We start from the raw sequence: 20277 nt of genomic DNA, 5'->3' as shown, positions 1-20277 counted from the left end.
TCTTCTATAATTTTGTTGAGTATATTTTCTGTACCTTTGAGCTGGAATTCTTCTCCTTCTTCTATCCCTATTATTCTTAGATTTGGACTTTACATGGTGTCCCAGATTTCCTGGATGTTTTGTGTTAAACATTTGCTGGATTTAACATTTCCCTTGACTTATGAATCTATTCCCTCTATCATATCCTCAACACCTGAGATTCTCTTTTCCATCTTTTTTATTCTTTTGGTTATGCTTGCTTCTATAGGTTCTGCTCATTTAATCAGATTTTTCCTTTTCCTGAATTCCCTCAGTTTATGTTTTCTTTATTGCCTCTATTTCAATTTTCAATCTCAAGCTGTTTCCTTCACCTGTTTGATTGTTTTTTTCCCCTTGGGTTTCTTGACTTTTTAAAGAGATTTCTTGATTTCCTCCAATTTTTTGTTTGTTTTTACATCCATTTCTTTAAGGTAATTTTTTATTTAATCTTTTAGGGCCTCTATCGTCTTCATAAAGTTGTTTTTAAGGTCATTTTCTTCTGGACCATCTGCTTTGGGATGTTCAGGTCTTGATCACTAGGTTCTGGTGGTACCATATTGCTCTTTATGCTGTTTAATGGGTTTTTACACTGCCATCTACCCATTTCTTCCCTTAATCTGAACAGGTGGTGCTCCAGGTCACTCTTCTTCCAATTGGTGCAAGTAGGGCCTCTGGCTCCTATGATTGTTCTTCTTCCCAATTGGTCCAAGAGGGGGCATATGGCTCTGGTGGCCACTGGTGGTGCAGGGTATGGTTGGCAAGTGGTAGGGGTGGGAGGAGGCTACTCCCTGGTCTCTGGGGGCTACACTGGCTTGGAGGAGGGCCACAGAATATGCCATGGGGCCTAGGGGCTAGAGAACTGGGATGACCACTCCAGAGATTGGAGACTTACCTGTTTCTAATCAGTGCATGATGGTTGTATGGCTCTGGTTGTCCTTGGTGCCACTGGGGCTGGTTGGTTTGTAGAGCTCCATGTCCTTTATATAGGCTTTCAGTTGAAAGTGTATCCCTGATTAGAGTTTAAATATCTAGATTAAAGGTGTGTCTTCCTTTCTCAAAGGTCTGGGTCTGAAGTGGATCTTCTCACTTCAAATGATCCAATTAAGCAAAAATTACCTAACAGGTTTAAGAGTCCAGTCTGGGGTTTTAGTCAATTCTAGCTGTAATCAAGTAGACTACAAAGAGGAGCCACCACACATCCTCAGTGAGGTCATCTAAACCTCAAAGGACAAATATGGTATGTGTTTGCTTATATGTGGATATTAGCTTTTAAGTATTTCATAAGTAGATTCTAATATGTATACACACAAAGGCAAGATATAAAGTAAAGGATTTGCTGAGGGAAAGAACCAAGAAAGGGAAAGTAGAATATATACGTATGGATAGATGGTGGTGAACACCAACTTCAAAGAAGCTGATTAAATGGAAAGGAAGAAGGAAACTAGGGATATTAGAGGAAATATGGGGAGGAAGAGCTAAAACTAAGGGTCACTTGAAGGGTTGAATGGAAACCTAATACAATAGGGGCTTCTTACAGTATACACATATACTAAAGAAATCCAAATGGAATCACCAAATAACAAGGGAGACAAAGCCCCAACTAGACAACTCTCACCACCATGGAACATCCAGTGCCAGGAATGGGTTACATCTAATTGAGTTGTTGGTCCAAGGGGCCTCATGGAAACCCCTAGGCTATTGTCAACTCTATTGGTTGCTCTTTACAAACTGAAGGTAAGGCCCTTCTGTTGAGAAGAACACCTACATATTACTTTGAATAGAGAGAAGTCAAGCTCATTCCCATCACCCCCTACTGAGTAGAGTTCATAGGGTACTCTACAGAACATTGGAGGAGAAATATAAACAACAGGCTACAAAAACTTAAAACTTCAATGGTGATCTGCCTGCATTATACACTGCTTCAAGCGTTGCACAAAAGTTGTAGAAGTATCCATCAACTATCTGTTTGGATTTAAGGTGTATGTATGAGATGGATCTCATGCTTGACACTAATTTGGTAGCCAAGAACCTGAGACTAAAAAGGACTTGGTCTGGGTAGAAAACTGCTGTTATACTAGTGGTAATGACATTCTGTTTTACTCATAGTTCAGAGTCTTACACAGCCACCATCAGAGAAGCTTATACCTTAAGAATATGGGAACAAATACAGAGACCCAGAACTGGACAATGTGCAGAGAGTGAGAAACTTTGAAACACTCAGTCCAAAATAGGATGTCTCCACAATTCCCTCCTCTTAAGGCTCAGGGACCTTTGAGGAAGAAGAGGTAAAAAGATTTTGAGAACTAGTATGGCCTAGACTACACTAAGGAAAGAGTGCATTCTAGAAACAACAGGACTGGGACACATGAACTCAGAGAAACTATGACAGCATGCACAGAGTCTGCATAGATATTGTTGTAGGATATCCACCTAAGAAGACCACTCAGATTTAAACCTACTTGGACTTAAGCCAATAGAAAGTCTTTTATTGGCCACCCAGGGGTTACACTGTGTGTTTGGAATCCTAATGTAGCCCCAAGCCTTTCTCAGGGTGAGATTTTAAGTATAAGAATCATGTTCTGGGTTGACTCTGGTGATCAAGAACCCTTAGCCAGAAGCAGAACTATAGAGGGCAAAAGCAAAGTTAGAACATTGAGGGACTTCACGGAACCATAGACTTTGATGGATTATATCATTGTTTCTGTTTTTGTCAAGAGGTACTGTCTATGTGATGAGTTTTACAGCCTGAATAGCACTTCCATTATGGAGTCAGTTGTGCTAAGGTCTCAAAGCCTACTAAGATCTGGGGTCCTTTTATGTTCCACACTGGTCTTAGAGAATGAGTCAAATTGTGGACTCATTCTGCCCTAAAGAGGTATCCTAAGGACCATTAATTCTACTGAACTCATACATAATTGAACAAATAGTTTAAGATGCAGGAGACCAATGTTAATCCAATCAAAATGAGATTTCAAGTCCCAGTTAGTATTTATAGCAGAATAGTTAGCCAGGGAGATTAAAGGGACAGAGACTGGTATCAATTATATAGATTTATCTTTGTTTCTTTTTCTTTTTTGTTTTTTTCAATCATAGCAAGATTTTTTTAATTACTACTAATTAATTAGTATAGAAACAACAAGTTTTTATTCCTAAAGCCAGACATAGTTTTCTTTATCCCATGGGAAGTAAGTCTAAGCCTTTTTAATTTTCTAGGATCATTCATGTAAGGGAATATAACCACTGTTTTAATACCTCTGGGTCCTGATCAATCTGTGTATTTAGTTTAGAATGTATCAGAAAAGGCATATTTAGTCAAACCATTGAGACATGCACACCAACTAATCTCAGGGGCTCAGTAATATTATTGTTATCCAGATGAATGAAACCACAAGGCAGAATAGCAGACATCAGAATAAGGGGAAGTACCTAGTTTAAAGGTTTTGGATATTAGACAAGTTCCAGTCATTTGTAAGTCATTTAAGTTTAATTTGGGCTGTGCCCCAGACACAGTGATTTTTGTCAGTCAGTATGTTGACAGTTTTACCAGCAATCCTGGCTGATTTTTGGCAGGAAATGGTTACCTCTATTGCCTGGTTCCCTTCATGTGACATAGAGTCAGATTTCCCAGGTTTTCCCTGCTTTCCAAAGGCCAGAATATTTCTTAAGGAATTTTTCAGGAAGCTTCCGTTTTACAGCCCCAATTTTTGCAGTGGAAATTCCCTTGTTTCTGGTAAACAGGAGGTCAAGCTGCTGGGGCATGTGTAGAGTTGCAAACTTTGTGTTCCTACCTCAAAATATAAACTTCTACACCCTCACTTTCTCCAGTACAGCCAGACACTTAAAGTGGGACGACTTCCAAACATAATATAATATGGGGATAAACCTCTCCCTTATGTTGTGCAGCAGACTGAAGCATAGCAAAGGAATGAAACCTATCCATCTCTCGCTGGACTCTCATGAGAGCTTTATTAGTTTCTTTTCATGTCCTGCTTATTCCTTTACGTGGCAAGAACTCTGAGGTCTGTATTCACAATGATGTTTTTAAACTGTGTCTAAAGCATTAGCTATTGAGAGTTTTTTTTTTCTATGAAAACTAGGCCATTGTTGGACCCCATTGCTAGCAAGAGGTCAAAATCAGGAGACCATGGAGGATCTTTTTAGTTACTATTTGAAAAGTTTTAGTCACAGTGAAGAACACTTCTTACCCATCCAGAATAGCTATCTATAGAAACTAGCAAGTACTCAGCAAGTTGGATCTAGGTGAATCCAGTTTTTCCAGAGTTTGGTAGGGTGTTAGTCACTCATACTGACCCCTTCCTGGGTATGGGTTCTTTGTTTTGGATTCACTTGAGTACAAACCTGGCATCTGACTGAGACATTCAGCACTAGGATGCTCAGTCTAGGTATAACATACTTTGGTCCGAGTAACTCAAAAACTTTTGTGGATCTTAGATCAGTTACCAGAGTCCTATCCATTGTTTATGAGAGAATGATCTCTCCTTCTGGTGTCCTCCATCAACCTGTGGATTTGAGCTGTTCATTTCTTCTTTACCATGTGGTCTCAGGTAGCACTGGGTTGTGGTATGTCATCAGAATTTCCAAAGGCCCAATGGTCTTAGTTCCCATTGTCTGGCAGACAGGTCAGAAGCCCAACAGTGTGGAGGACAACAAATTGTTGGGGAAACCAAGTAATCTCTAGGAGGCCAGGAATTTTTTTTTATAATGTCTGGGGCCCTGTTACAGTCAAAGCAAGATGGGCTCCCAGTGGTGAAAGGGGAATTAGACACAAGCCCTTACCCTTAATCCAGAAGCTCTCTCCAATTGACAAGCACTCACAAAGGAAAAACTTGTTTTCACCAGTGGAATCTCACTGGGTGCACAAACCACACTCAGTGGTGCCCCATTCCCAGCAGCAAATGTCCAAGACAAAATGTACTCAAAGTTATATTAGAGGTCTTTTTGTCTTATAAAGTTTTGTCAAGGCATGGGGTTTTTTTCTTTCTTTTTTGCACGTTAGCCCTATTGCTTATACATTATGGTTTCTGATTTTGTGTTTTACGTGATTTCTGTGTGTCCATGTGTGTGTGATTCCATCTGCATGTGTTTCTTTTCCTTTCTCTTTGGTTCCTTTTTTTCTGTTTCTTCCCTATTCTTTCTCCCTGTTTGTTTTTAGTTTCCTGTTTGTCTTTTAATGAAGAAGAGAAAGAAATTGTGTAAATGTTTGGATTTTGGTGGGTAGGGAAGTGGGCACAAACTGGGAGAGAGGATGACAGAGGAAATTGTAATCAGAACATGTTATGCAAAATATATTTTCAACAAATATTACAATAAATAAATAAATATTTAATTAAAAATTTAAAAAGTCTTTATGAACAATGAAAAACACCACCAATCTATAAAGAACATGCTCATTATGTAGCTCATGAATAGAATTTATTTGAAAGATTGTCAACATTATAACTGAGGAACACATAGTGGGAATAATAATTGGCCATATGAGAAAGTTTATCCTAATAGTAGTATTTGATTAAGAAATAATCTTACTCATTATCTTCCAAGTACACCACCTACAATGTCATGCTCAATATATTCAAAGATGACTGCAGGACAAAAAAAAATAAGTACAAAAGGGTCACCTCCAAAAAGATGAAAAGAATTTATTTGGTTTTCACAATCTGAAATTGTGCAGACAACTGTAAAGTCACAGCCAAACCAAGCTGGTGGGAACTCAGGAAATTTGGATCAACAACTGTGGAGCCTGCATGGGACTGGACTGGGCCCTCTGCATAGTGAGACAGTTGCGTGACATGATCTGCTTAAGGAGCCCCCTGGCAGTAGGACCAGAATCTGTCCCTGGTGCATGAGCAGGCCTTTTTGGAGCCCACTTCTATGATGTGACACCTTGCATGGCCTTGAAGCACAGGGAGGGGCTTGGACCTGCTTCTACTGAGTTTACCTCCTCTTGGGAGGCCTTACCTTCTTGTAGGAGGGAATATGGAGTGGGTTGGGAAGGGGAGGCTGCAGGAGCAGGAGGAGGGAAGAGGGGAATCTTTGGCATGTAAAATTAATTTTAAAACTTTTTTCTTGATGAAAAAAATTTTAAAAAGAGAGATAATAAAATAGTTTCTCTAATTTTGCCAAATACAAATGAACTGGATATTGCAACTGTAATTCTTACTTGATAACTGTTTTTGTTGTATATAATTTTACTATGTTAAGGTTAAAACATTCCTTTTTAATTAGGCAAACATGGAGAAATACTGTGGAACAATCTTTTACACTGTCTATATGTGTTGCTTTCAATGTTAATAGAAAGCTATTTGGCTGATAGCTAGGCGGGAATTTGGGGGGCAGAGAGAATTCAGGGAAGAAGAGTGGAGTCAGAGGCCTCAAAAGCCAAATCCAGAAAAAGCAACATGGGAAGTTCATAGATGAGGTAAACGAGTGTTGTGGCAGCACATATATTAATAGAAATTGGTTAATTTAAGCTGTAATAACTAGCTAGTAATAAGACTGAGGTATTGGCCAAGCATTTATAATTAATGATAAGTCTCTGAGTGATTATTTGGGAGAAGGCTCAGGGGACAGAGCTGACCAGTGGTTCTGAAGAAAAACTCTATCTACAGTTGGGAATGGGGAAGGCATCTCTTCTTTGCCCACGCTGCCACATAACAGATGAGTAATGGGGACAGACCTCTCATGCTCACAACTTGAGGGCTGGCTTACTCATACCTCTGTCAACAGGGTTGGCTCTATTGCACTGCCCAGGCAAGATGCAAGGCCTGCCCTACTGAGTATTGCAGCTGGTGGTGGACAGAGTCAGCTCTTCTGCTCTATGACTTTGGGGCCAGCTCTCCCACCTGCCTCAGGTCTTGATGGATAGAGGGAGGACATCTCTCTTCAGCCCATACTGCCACATGACACATGTGGAATGGGGACAGCTCTCTTATGCTAACAAAATTGGGGCTGGTTCACCCACACCTCTTCCAACAGGAATAGCTTTATTGTTCTGCCCAGGCGAGGTGAGGGCCTGCTCTCCCGACTGTTGCAGCTGGTGGGGGACAGGAGTAGCTCTCCTGCTCAAATGCCCTTGGGGCCAGCTCTCCCATCTTCCTCAGACATTGATGGGTGAGGGGAAGGATTCCTTCTCCCACTAATGCTGCCATATGACAGAAGGGTAATGTTTTTCACATTCTTTAGGGAGTCAGTTTCCCCGAAAGATGGTGTTTTTCCTTTACAGAATATTTTCAGTTTCATGATGTCCCGTTTAAGAACTATTGGTCTTCCAGGCTGACCTCGAACTCAAGATCCTCCTGCCTCTGCCTCCTTCAGCAAATCCTACCGGTGCGTGCCACCACAACCGGCAAATGAGTTGGCTGTTTGGAACCTGGGACTTATGCAGGGACGATTGGCTCAATCTGGGAGAAGGAGACTGGACCTGCCTGGACTGAGTCTATCGGGTCGATCTCAGTCCTTGGGGGAGGCTTTGCCCTGGAGGAAGTGGGAATGGGGGGTGGGCTGGGGGAAAGGGGAGGGGGGCAGGAAGGGGGAGAACAAGGGAATCCGTGGCTGATATGTAGAACTGAATGGTATTGTAAAACAAAATAAAAGGAAAAAAATAAATATAAAAAGCAGATTTTTAAAAAAAAAAAATAAAAACTATTTGTCTTAGTTCCTGTGCTAACACTGTTCTACTCAGAAATTCCCTTCCTCTGCCCATAAGTTCAAACCTGTTCTCCACTTTCTCTTCTATTAGGTTCATAATATCTGGTCTTATGTTGAGGACTTTGCTCCATTTGAAGTTGAATTTTGTGCAGGGTAAAACCATGTAACTATTTGCACTATTCCACACTTAGCAGTCCTGTATTTCCAACAACATTGGTTAAAAATACTGTGTTATCTGCAGTGTATGTTTTTGGCCTATTGTGAAAGATCAAGGAAACATGTTTCTGTGAATTTATGTCTTGGTTTTCCATTTGATTCCAAGGGTCAATGTCCCTGTTTTTATGCCAATACCATGCTGCCTTTTATTAGCATCACTTGGTAGTACAAGTTGGTATTTGGGATGGAAATGACAGTATCCACAGACTTGGTGGCTACAAAATTTTGCTTCCTTTCTTCTCAAGTACTTTTTGACATCCTCCAGGACATGGTTTTTCATGAGCATTAACACTACATCCAGGTATTTGAACTAAGAAGTGATTTAAATAAGACGGTGCATATAGTAAATGTGGACAAATAGTTTTGTTGTTGTTATTGTTAAAGAAGATGGTGGTTGACACAGATAGTCAGGATATGCAACAATCAAATGAAGTTGGTTACCTGAAAATCTACATTTGAGTAAGTTGTGAATAAATGATGGAAATGTCCAGGAGTCTTCATGCTTTACATGTAGATTTTGGACTTTTGGCACTAAGGAATGGATATAGCATCTCTCAAATGTTGAGCATTCACTGTTTCACTGAGGAATATTCTTAGCCCAGATATTTATATATTTTGAAAGTAATTCTTACTGAGGCTTTAATATGAAATTAGTATAGCTTTTTAAAACTCTGCACATTTCAGAAAAATGTACAGATAAGATATCATACATTGCTAGTATGATGAGCTTAGAGTAACTTTTTCAGTTATAATTTTACATTCACATTTCTGTATGTATTCATGTGTGTGTTTGTGTGTGTACACATACACACAAATATACGTGCCTCACATAAGTAGAGGGAACATCTGCTGTAGTTATGGAGTTGAGGGCTTCTAACACTCTTACCTGTAGTATATTGAACCCTAATACATGGATAGACTACTCAAAAACAATATTGAGACAGCACTGATAAAGTATAAGAGCTTGGTGCTCTGTACATCATGACTCATTTAGATTTCCCACCCTCCCTTGTGTTCCTGGCTTGACTATATATTTATTCAATCTCATCTTCAGATTTACCAATGGAAAGAAATGCATCTTCAAGCTGAGTGGCCTCCTTTGCAGCCTGTCAGCTTTGGTGTTTGAAATAGTCATTGCAAATTGTCAATCCTGGTGCCTGTAGAAATTCAACAATAAGGTTGTAAAATTTGTGTCTTTTGGACTCTGGGAGGCTTATTACCCTCAAGAGTTTAATGTCTCAGGGACTGTAATCAAGATGCTGGTGCACACTCCTATCAATTCCACCTGGACCATTTCACCTGAATTTTAGTATGCACAGACCATGATAATATGGGCCATTTTGATGAAGCCTGTAGTTCTGGTTTTCAGTGCAATGGCCATTAAGATAAGTTTCATGAAAGACCCATTTGTTGAGATGCAGACATCTTGCTACAAGGTCTCTGCCTTAGTTTTGTGTGTTAGCAGCCTGTTCACATTTGTTTCCATGAGCTGGAACCACTTCATAGAGCGTTATGGCCAAACCACTCTTGACTTTCCACCAGACTTCCCTGTGAAAAAGGGAGCCTTGATAAGCAAACATTATACTTTTGTGTTCCCATTAGGGGTCCTAACAGACACCATGTCACTCTTTGGAGTGACAATGTTTCTCTGTGAGATAAGCTCTTTGAAAATACAAAGTTATATGAAGTCCAAGCGTGCTTTCAAATTTACCTAACAAGAGGTCTGAAGCAAGGGCTCCTGCATTTGCAACATCAGTCAGAATGCTCCTTGAAGAAATTTCCTCTTCTCAGCCAAAAGTTGTATAATCATCAACTTGTTCTAAATAAAGCACCAACTTGGGCCTCTGGGTCTGTCTAAATTAATTCCTCCTCTATCTGTGTTCCTTAATTTAAATGTTTTCACATCCTAAACTCTGAAGGTCATGATCATGTTTTCAGATATTGCCAATGAGCAGTAGCAGGGAAAAGCACTCATGAAATATATGTTACAAAAATAAACACGATAAATACCAGGTGAAATCATTTTATAAGGAAGCTGAAACACACAAAAACAAACATTCTTGTGTGATGACAGGTAAAGCCTTATGCCTGTTGCAGCAGAGCAGGACTTCATAGTGTTAGCTCTGCAGACACTTTGTATTAATTTCAAGGAGTAGGAAGGCTATCCTGTATAATGGGCAGTGGGAACCTCCTTTCTTTATGTTTGTGAAAATCACAAATGCCCAGGCATTTCCAGTGTCCTTTTATGGAAAATGTGGTATAGTAATCAGAGGACAGTTTATCCAACTTGATCTGCTTTGATTCTGAATCGATGCATTCAAACTCACATTAACATGATGGAAAACATAAATTCCTACTGGCCAATCCCACTAACACAAAACATGGCACCTTCAATCCTTTGTCCCCATAAAATGAAGGCTATTAAAAAAGAAAAATTAGTTGATACCATCTGTAAAATTATCTATCATATTTAACAGTCACAAGATTGTCCAATTGTCCAAAGTCTCCTTTGGCACTCTGGGGGTTTTTCAACTGTAAGACGTTTGGCAATCATAAATCAACTCACATACTTCTAACATAAAAGGATACAAAGGAAATATTATCAATATAAAGGAGAGGAAAGGAGCCAAAGCAAGGGAAGAAGTGACAGAAAAAGACGTAAACCCATGAGGGTAAACACTGAATCCAGCAGCTCCATATCTGTCATCTAGTAATATAAAGCAGTGATTCTGGATTCCAAGGGCTTTTAGGTTCCCTGGCCTTCCATCAATGTTGGCTGTATCAAGCACACAGTCAGCTTTCCACATGAGGTACCTCATGATTCTGGGATGCCGATCATCCTGCATACCCACTGCAGCACGGGCTTCTCTTTTATATCTTCTTTTTAAAAAAGATTTATTTATTTATTATGTATACAGGAGAGGATGCCAGATCTCATTACAGATGGGTGTGAGCCACCATGTGGGTGCTGGGAATTGAACTCAGGACCTCTGGAAGAGCAGTCGGTGCTCTTAACCTCTGAGCCATCTCTCCAGTCCCCTCTTTTATATCTTCATGCAAAAGACTTTTTAACCCCCTTGCAGGGACTTTAGCTCTGACACACATTGTCTCAAATTGTCATTCAAAGTTCTAGTACCCAATAATATTGAATCTTCTCTTTATGCAAATTCAGCACCATGAAGATCATGCTGTCATATTCTTTGTCCAGCTTGATATATTCCTGGTTGTGTTTGGTTATTTCATTGTTGTTTTTAGCTTGACAAAATCTAGAGTCATCTGAGAAGAGTGGAGCCTGGTCGATCTGGTTTTATTTTTGTTAGGTTTACACACTTCTAAAATTATCCATCTAGAGTCTTCTGAGAAGAGGGAATCTCAGTTGAGAAAATGCCTTCATGAAATTGGCTGTAGGAAAGCCTACAGAGGATTTTCTTGATTAATGATTGTTCTTCAAGGGCCAAGGTCACTGTGTGTAGTCCCATGCTTGGATAGGTCATCCTATGTTGTAAAATAAACATGCTGAGTTACCCTCAGTGGATGAGCAAGTAAGTAGAGTTTCTTCCTGGTCTCTACATCCATTTTTGCTCTAGGTTCCTTCCTTGACTGCTGACCTAAGTTCCTTCAGTGATGGACTGGTAAATTTCTGTTCTGGCTTTCTCTGGTGAGCAATCCACTCCCCAGAATCAAATGCACCTGTGGCATATCCACTTTAAAAGTAGAATGAGATGTACAGCTTTCACATCGTTTTTTGCAGGGTGAGCTCCCCAGAACCTTTCCTGCCACAGCCATGCCTATTGAGCCTGCCTAGATCTGGTCACACAGATACTCCACTGGCTACCTCTGTTGAATTCCACCTGAACTAAACCTTTGTCATCCCTGCTCCCCAGTCATAATTTTGGATACAGACTGCTCACCATCTTTTCCTGGAGATCATCCTTGAATCACTTCTGCTAACATCATGCACACATTTTCAGGCTTGGCATCCATCACACAGCTCCTGCACATATTTTCACAGTTTAGTTACCTCAAACCCCAGTTTGCCTATGCCATCCTTAAACTTCCAGGTGTGTCTCTATTGGACATAGCATCTACCAACTTTGCATGATGAGATCCACAGACATTTGCCTGCAACTGTAATGGTTACCCTTCCATGCCTGACTCTAGTCACACAGCTCCTTCACTGGATTTCCTTGAGAGTAGCCATATTGATAATCCCGCATTTGTAATTTCCATGCTAAAAGGTCTAGCTAAGTGTGTGCAGATCAGGCAAAGGGTATACTTTTTGAGGAAGTCTGAACCTTGCCCTCCAGGGTCATACACTCCTCACAGGCCCTGCTCAGATCACAGTATCTGCTAGAATTCCCTTTTTGATAGTTACAGTTCCAAGCCCATTCCTGCTGTTTGCACCCTACCAGGCCTAGCTCTGTCCAGATTGTCACTGACATCTCCCCATATCCTTGTCTGCCAGTGGCACCACCTTCACAGGTAGGCCTAATTCCAGTCACACATGTACAACACCTGATTTCCCCACCATGACCAAGCCTGCCTGTGCTAATGTCACACTCCATGGTCTTGCTTGCTCTAGACTCATAATTCATGCACTGGACTTGAACATTATGGTCAGTTGCATAGGTATGGCCCCCATAGACTCATGAGTTTGAATGTTGGCCCAAAGGGAGTGGCACTATTAGGAGGTATGGTATTGTTAAAGTAGGTATGCCCTTGTTACAGGAAGTGTGTCGTTGAGTTCCTCATACATGGTCAATTCACTCAGTGTGACAGTTCACTTCCTATTCTCTGTGGACCAAGAGAGAGAACACTCATCTCCTTCTCCATTGCCATGTCGGCATGCAAGTTGCCATGCTTCTTGCCATCACCATAATGAACAAAACTTCTGAAAAACCTCTGTAAGCCAGCCCCAGTTAAATGTTTTCCTTTTTAAAAGTAGCCATGGTCTATTGGAGAAACTATTAAGGCCACTCCACGTAGTTAAAAGGCAGGTTTATTTTGTGAGGTAACTTACAAGTGAAGGGATAGGCTACAGGGTCTGGGAAAGGTGTGGTGCAGTCTGGTAGTGTTCTCTGAAGAACTCTGCTCAGTCTAGCTCCAGCATTCAGGGTCCAGGAACCAAGAGAGCCCACACATCCAGATCTTGGGTCTTCACCATCCTCTCTCAGCCCTGCCTTGTAGGCGTGACCATTACCAAAGCCTCAATGGTGGTTGGAACTTCCATGTCAAAGCTGGAATGCCTACCCACTACAATGGTCATGGTGACTCTTCACAGGAATAGAAACCTTAACTGAGACACCTGTTGAAATCCCCTGAAACTTGGCTTCCAGAGACTTCACCACACTTCCATGGATAGCTCAGGAGATGTAGTTCCTGCACCAACTTTTCCTGGTAAATTCCCCCAAGAAACAAGGCCACCATTTGCCATGTCCTGTGGTGGTATTGTGTTCACCAAAATATTGTGTACCTTAATAAACTTACCTGGGGTCAGAGAACAGACAAGCCACTAGTTAGTCAGTGATAGCACACACTATTAATCCTAGCATTCCAGAGATAGAAATCCCTCTGGATCTCTGTGAGTTCAAGGCCACATTGGAAATAGCCAAGCATGGTGACACACATCTTTAATCCCAGAAAGCCAGCCTTTTATCCCAGGGAGTGGTGGTAGAAAGCAGGAAGATATATAAGGCGTGAGGACCAGAAACTAGAAGCATTTGGTTGGTTAGGCATTTGGCTGGATAAGCATTCAGGCTTTTAAGCAGCAGTTCAGCTGAGAGCCATTGGGATGAGGACACAGAAGCTTCCAGTCTGAGGAAACAGGACCAGCTGAGGAATTGGCAAGGTGAGATAGCTGTGGCTTGTTCTGTCTCTCTGATCTACCAGCACTGATTCCAATAACTGGCCTCAGGTTTGATTTTATTAATAAGAACTTTTAAGATTCCTGCTACATCTGGCGCCCAACGTTCGTGTTACGAATTCATGAAAAAGCTGTTTGCCTATGGCCTTGTGAGCCCCAGCTCAGGCCCAAGCTACACTCAGCCGGTTGTGGTGGCACACACCGGTAGGATTTGCTGAAGGAGGCAGAGGCAGTAGGATCCCGAGTTTGAGCCGGCCGAGGAGGCTTGGGAGAAGCTTTGGCCCAGACTGAACCACAACAAACAGTGGTGGGACCATGGAAGCAGTGGCTACTGTTCCACGTTGCCAGCTCCTTCTCATCATGTTGGTGACTGCAGTGATGCTGCTACCTGGGACGAAGTGTTTACTGCTGCTGGTTCAGAGAAGAATTGCCAGGACCATCGTGTTACAAGAAAGCATCGGCAAAGGTCAGTTTGGAAAAGTTTGGCAAGACAAATGGTGGGGAGAAATTGTTGTGAAGATTTTATGTTCTAGGGAAGAATGTTCTTGGTTCCGAGAGACAGACATTTATCAGACTATGATTGCTCCAAACCACAGAGGAGGCAAAAAAAAAAAAAATCCACAGGAAACCATGACTACGCCTAACCGCCTAACAGTGACTTTTAAATCTTCAAAAAGATGACAGGATCCTAAAATGATGATTCCACATGGACTATGATAAAGCTATTAAGCCGATTAACACCATGGAAAAATCGACTTTGAACTACAAACTGGTCAGGACAATTTCGAGAGGACTAGCTGAGATGATACAGCCTGACGGACTACTCGAACAAGGACTTGAAACAAGCCCTGAACTTTCCTTTTATGCAGAGAATGGACAAACGATACAGGACTTGATGATTAACCCCAAAATTTTCTTTTCAAGATTCCCTAAAGATATCTTCACCCCTAGAAAGCAAAAAGAAAAAGAGAATATAGATATGAGATAGATCATCGAATCTACTCTGAGAAAAAAGATAAAGAATTAATAGGATAAATAGGTGGATCATTGAATCTACACTGAAGAAAAAGGGGAAGATATAAAAATGACAAAAGGTAGACTACTGAATGTATTATGAAAAGAAAAAAGAGAGACTATGGATATGATAAGATAAAAAAGAGAGATTATGGAATCTACTTTTAAAAAGAAAATACTTTTTTTAAAATAAGATAAGTAATGAAAATTTTTTGGTCTGAGTTTATCAGATGTTACTGGACTGGATATTGTTAATATATATAATGGAGTTTTTTGTCTTGATATGTCAAATGTTAATGGACTAGACATTGTTAATGTAATCTTGACTGTATATTGCATATACTTATTGAAGATAGTTTTTCCTGTATTAGTTATAAGCTTTTTTAATTTTAGACAAAAGAGAGGAAATGTGGTGGTATTGTGTTCCCCAAAATATTGTGTACTCTAATAAATTTATCTGGGGTCAGAGAACAGACAGCCACTAGATACAAAGGCTAGAAAATGGTGGCACTCACACCTTTAATCCTAGCATTCCAGAGATAGAAATCCCTCTGGATCTCTGTGAGTTCAAGGCCACATTGGAAATAGCCAAGCATGGTGACACGCCTTTAATCCCAGAAAGCCAGCCTTTAATCCCAGGGAGTGGTGGTAGAACGCAGAAAGATATATAAGGTGTGAGGACCAGAAACTAGAAGATTTTGGCTGGTTAAGCATTCAGGCTTTTGAGCAGTAATTCACCTGAGACCCATTCCGGATGGGGACTCAGAGGCCTCCAGTCTGTGGAGACAAGACCAGCTGAGGATCCGGCGAGGTGAGATAGCTGTGGCTTGTTCTGTCTCTCTGATTTACCAGCATAGACCCCAATAACTCGCCTCGGGTTTGATTTTATTAATAAGAACTTTTAAGATCCTTCTACAATGTCCTTTCTCCATGCCAATGAAGATATATAACCTGCTTTTCTTGTTCATCACCACTGAATCTTGCCTGCAAGAATAATCTACTCTCACCCATGCCTACTTCCTTTCATGCTGCTCTGGTTACAACTTTACATGGTAGTTACACCAGACTACCTATAAATGCACACATGTAAAATCTCCATAGTCTAAGGGCTGTATCTCAACATAGATTAAAGATTTTTCTTGACTAATGGAACTCCCATGCAACTAGCTTGCAAGTTCAATTCATTCACTGCCAATACTATCTCAGGTCATGCTTCTTCTGCAGCAGCTTTCTCAAGTGATATATCCTAGAACCAATTACACCTGTGCCACATGTGCACTCCAAGAACTAGACTAGGATGAACAGACCACACTTTAAGCTTGCCTGAGGATGCTTCCCTGAACTTCACCTTCCAGTGTCATCCACATACTCCTTTTTCTAGATGTCTAGCTCATAACACACAGATCCCATAATAGCTTTGCCTTTGATCTCCAAAGAACCTTGCCCTCCAACATCAGCCCCATATTTCTGGGCCTAGTTTTGGTCATACAGTTCCCTCAGTGGCTTTTCCTGGTCAGTTCCTGCAAAGAAACAAGCTTCTCTCTATCACCAACCACCCAGTTATGCTCTTGTGTGCATTGAAAATCACCAAAACCCCAACTAATAGTAGTGACACAAAGCCCACCTTGCTCTGCTAGGTCCTATACCAGATTTCCTTGGTCTTTTCTTCAGAAACAGGCAGTCCTGTACCATCTTCACACTTCCTAAAACTAACATTGGAAGTAGAGATCACACACTGATTTGCATTATCATAGTCTGCAGCACCTCCCTCAGCAGTGTCATCCCCATAATCCCAGATATGACAGTCTATATCCAGAAGCTCAGAACTCATATCAAGTTTTCCTTGTGTTCTCCAAATAATCTTGTCTGCCAGCACCATCCACATGCTCCCATACCTAGCTCCTCTCTAGCAGATCTTACAGTTGCTTCCCCTGAAGCACCCCCTCAGAACCAAACCTCCCTCAAACATCTGCACAGTCCACAGGCTCTCTGTAATTGCTCCTATCATGCACCAAGTTTGCCTGGTCTCCAATATAACCTCACCTGCTTTTACCATTCCCATACTCCCATAAGCAGCTCTGGACATTTGGTTCCTGGACCCACATTTCCTAGTGAGTTCTACCTGAATCCAGTCCTCTTGAGGTCTCTCAGGACACTCAGATCTAGCTGCCCATGCTTACATTGCTCACCAACTTTGCCTGCTGAGATTTTCTTAAGCTTTACTGCCAGTGCCATCCCTGCACTTTGAAGTCTTGCCTAGTATTGAGGCTGCAGCACTGGCCTTCCTTGGTCACTTCTCACTGAGCCAACGCCACCTGGAGCATCTCCATACTCCAGCTTCTAACATTCTCACTTGCAGAGTTGATGGAAAGGCTTTCCTGGTAATGGTTGCCAGAAAGTTTCCTCAGCACATAACTGCCGAGAGCCATTCCCCGGCAGTGGATAGGTTCAGCAGAGGGTGTAAGAAGTCAGCAGGGAAAGAAGTGAGCCAGGCCATGGTGGTTGGGAGAATCTTGCAGCCTGACTGACTAGCAGCCAGAGTGTTTCTTTATTGATACAGAATTTAGTTAGCATGGATACATTCACGATGTTCCAAAACATAGATCATATCATTTTTGTTTTTGGACATGTGTTTCACTTCCTTTTGCTCATCTTTTAGTCATCATTAATAAACTATGACAGAACAGAGTTATTTCCAGTCATTTTCCCACAAGTTTTGACATCATTAATAAACAGAGTTATCATTCTTACTCATTAACCCCATAACCCATTTTTTGAGAATCTAGAGGCATATGACAGCCTTGCTCAGGCTGGTAGTTTTGGTTGCTTCAAGGACATTAGACCAAAACAAAATCTTTAACCACCCTGGGCATTTTGACATGTCTCAAACAATGTATTACTAACTCTTAGTGGTCAGAGTACCCAGGAAAAATTCTCAGGCTAAAGCTGCAGTAATTTCAATCAATGTTCATATTTATATCCTTATAGAATTTGTCTATATATCTAAGCCTGGCATTCTGTTGTTCCATGGTCATATGACATTAGTGGCTCTACATGAGCTAACTTCTAAGAGAGGGAGGTCCTAACACCTCATACTTTCATCATCTTTCCACTCCATGCTTTGCTCATCAACATGTCTCTATGTAGGGCAGAGTTTCATGCCACGTAATTGTCTGAGTGTACAGTGGGAAGAGGCTTGTAATCTGAACTGTGGACAATTCCTCTAGCCCACCTAAACTCGTTGACCTTTTTGAATTTACTTTGTTTTGAAAATCTTGTTCCAGTGTAAGTACAGGGACAGATGCTTCAAGAATGTCTCATAGCCTCAAAAAGAGATCTCTGGCTTCTTTATGTGTCACAACCTCCAAGGCATAAGGAAGACCTCAAGTAGATAATGATATCTCCCTCAAAGTGGGGTGGGGTAGTATTTTCAGGACTTTCCTGGGTAAGCTTAGACGCAGCATTCCTGGGAGAAGGCATAAAAGATTCATAAGGAATTTTCCATCAATCCAACACCCCCAAATTGTACAAATATTAAAAGTGCCCCAAGTATGTAACAGGTGGAGATGAGAACCAAAGGTGGCATGGCAGCCATCATGTGGCTCAGCTTTGCTGGATCTTTGTCAAGCAGCTGTGCTGGCTGTATGACTTCTGCCATTCCATTCAGATATGGCTGTGCCACATAACTACCTCCCTTACTGATGGGATGAAATAATATGACCAAAAGCCACTTTGGGGAAAGGGTTTGTTTCAGATTACACTTTTGAACCTCTGGTATGGTCCTAGAGGCAGGAACTGACACCAAGGAGGTTCGTCATTAGCTTTCTATTCATGGGTCACTAAGCTTGATTTTTTATATAACTCAGTATAACCTGAACAAGTGTGACACCACCTCTTGTGGGCTTGCCTCTCCCACATGAAACATTAATCAAGAAAATGCTCCATAGTCCTTACAACAGGTCAAAGAGATAGAAGCATCATCTCAGTTAAGGTTCCCTCTTTCTGATGAACCTAGCTTAAGTCAAGTTGGCAAATTACTAGTCAATAGAATTGAATGATTTTCCACTTCACACAAATCCATCACTATTAAGCCAAAAGATTTTCTTTCTTGTTTATCCCCTGGGTCTCAGTTAATCCTGTAATGCTTAAAAATTCATGATGATACAGGCCCTTCAGTCTTTAAAAAATTCAAACACTTGAAATTTTCAGAATCTTTAAAATAAAGTCTCTTCAAGAGTACATGGTCTCTCATATCTTGGTTCCTGTAACACAAAATATAACTTAAAAATTAAACCAAGTAAAATACACTTTTTGGTTAGTTTTTTTTTTGTTTTGCTTTGTTTTTTTCTGAGAAGGTTTCTCTTTGCAGCCCTGGCTGTCCTGGAACTCATTTTGGAGGTCACAGTGGCTGCAAACTCAGAGATCTGCCTGCCTGTGCCTCCCAAGTGCTGGGATTGAGGGCATGTGCCACCAATGCCTGGCAAATACACTCTTAATCTAAGACGGAAGCATAAACTCAGCGTTAAGATCAAAGAAAGTAAAACTAAACTGTAGCAGGGTAAACAACTCAGTGTCCAATGTAGAGATTCACTCATACTTTTCTGGACTTCAAAGCACTTATGTACCTCTGGCTTTGTCATCAGCAACACAAGAAGATTGCCATATTGTTCAGTCCAGGTTCACTCTAGACCTGATACTACCTTTGGCATCATTATGTAGGATCAGAAGCTCTGAAAATGCCTGAAGAGAGGCTATTGCAAAAGGTTCAGCCTCACTTGTTATTTATACTGCAGTGTACTAGAGATGCCAAGGCTCAACTTCTATCCTTGCTCCCTTTAATACTCCCTCTTTCATTGCATGTCAGACTGCACCTTCAAAAATGGCCTCTTCTGGCCTCTCATAGAGTCAAACCTCAGATTCTATGTACAATGTGATCCAAAGAATCACACACACCAGAGCCATTTCCACACTGCCATTCCTGGCAATGTTCATCCGTTTCATGACCATCATTCCATCACGAGTCCCCCTCTATTCATGAATAGATCTTCAGAACACTCACCCCATTGATAAACCTCCTCCCCAAAAAACTACATCTCCAACAACAAGCTCTGCAACTTGGGACAGACTATTCATACTTATGAATATGCAGGGATATTCTGACTAACAGCCACATCTGTCCTTGTCATGGCCACATTTTCAGACTCAGATTTGGATGTAGTCATTGAGAAGTGGGTGATGACCTTGTCTAGTGAATTCCAAAGCACCTCACCCACAAGGGCCATTTCCACGCTCCAAGACATATCTGCTGTGCTGTTTTTTTCTTGGTCATTTCCACAAGAACAAATTGGACTGTGTCATCTACAAAATACCAGACCTGTGTCTGGATGTACACAGGGCACTGTGGCTTTTTCTGGTGAGTCCAAGATCATTGTCTATTAGAGACATCTCAACACTTCCAGGCCTTACTTCTGTCACACAACTCTTTCAATTGTTTTCCATGG

At 41.1% G+C, this 20277-nt stretch overlaps 1 pseudogene; it reads left to right on the top strand.

Moving 5' to 3' along the window:
* Window positions 1–737: 737 nt before the first annotated feature.
* LOC102914425 (uncharacterized) lies at window positions 738–9614 on the top strand (annotated as a pseudogene).
* The last annotated feature ends 10663 nt before the right edge of the window (window positions 9615–20277 follow it).

This window comes from Peromyscus maniculatus, chromosome X (assembly GCF_049852395.1).
Source record: "Peromyscus maniculatus bairdii isolate BWxNUB_F1_BW_parent chromosome X, HU_Pman_BW_mat_3.1, whole genome shotgun sequence".
NCBI classification, from domain to species: domain Eukaryota; kingdom Metazoa; phylum Chordata; class Mammalia; order Rodentia; family Cricetidae; genus Peromyscus; species Peromyscus maniculatus.
This window is presented reverse-complemented; position numbering and strand designations above follow the sequence as displayed.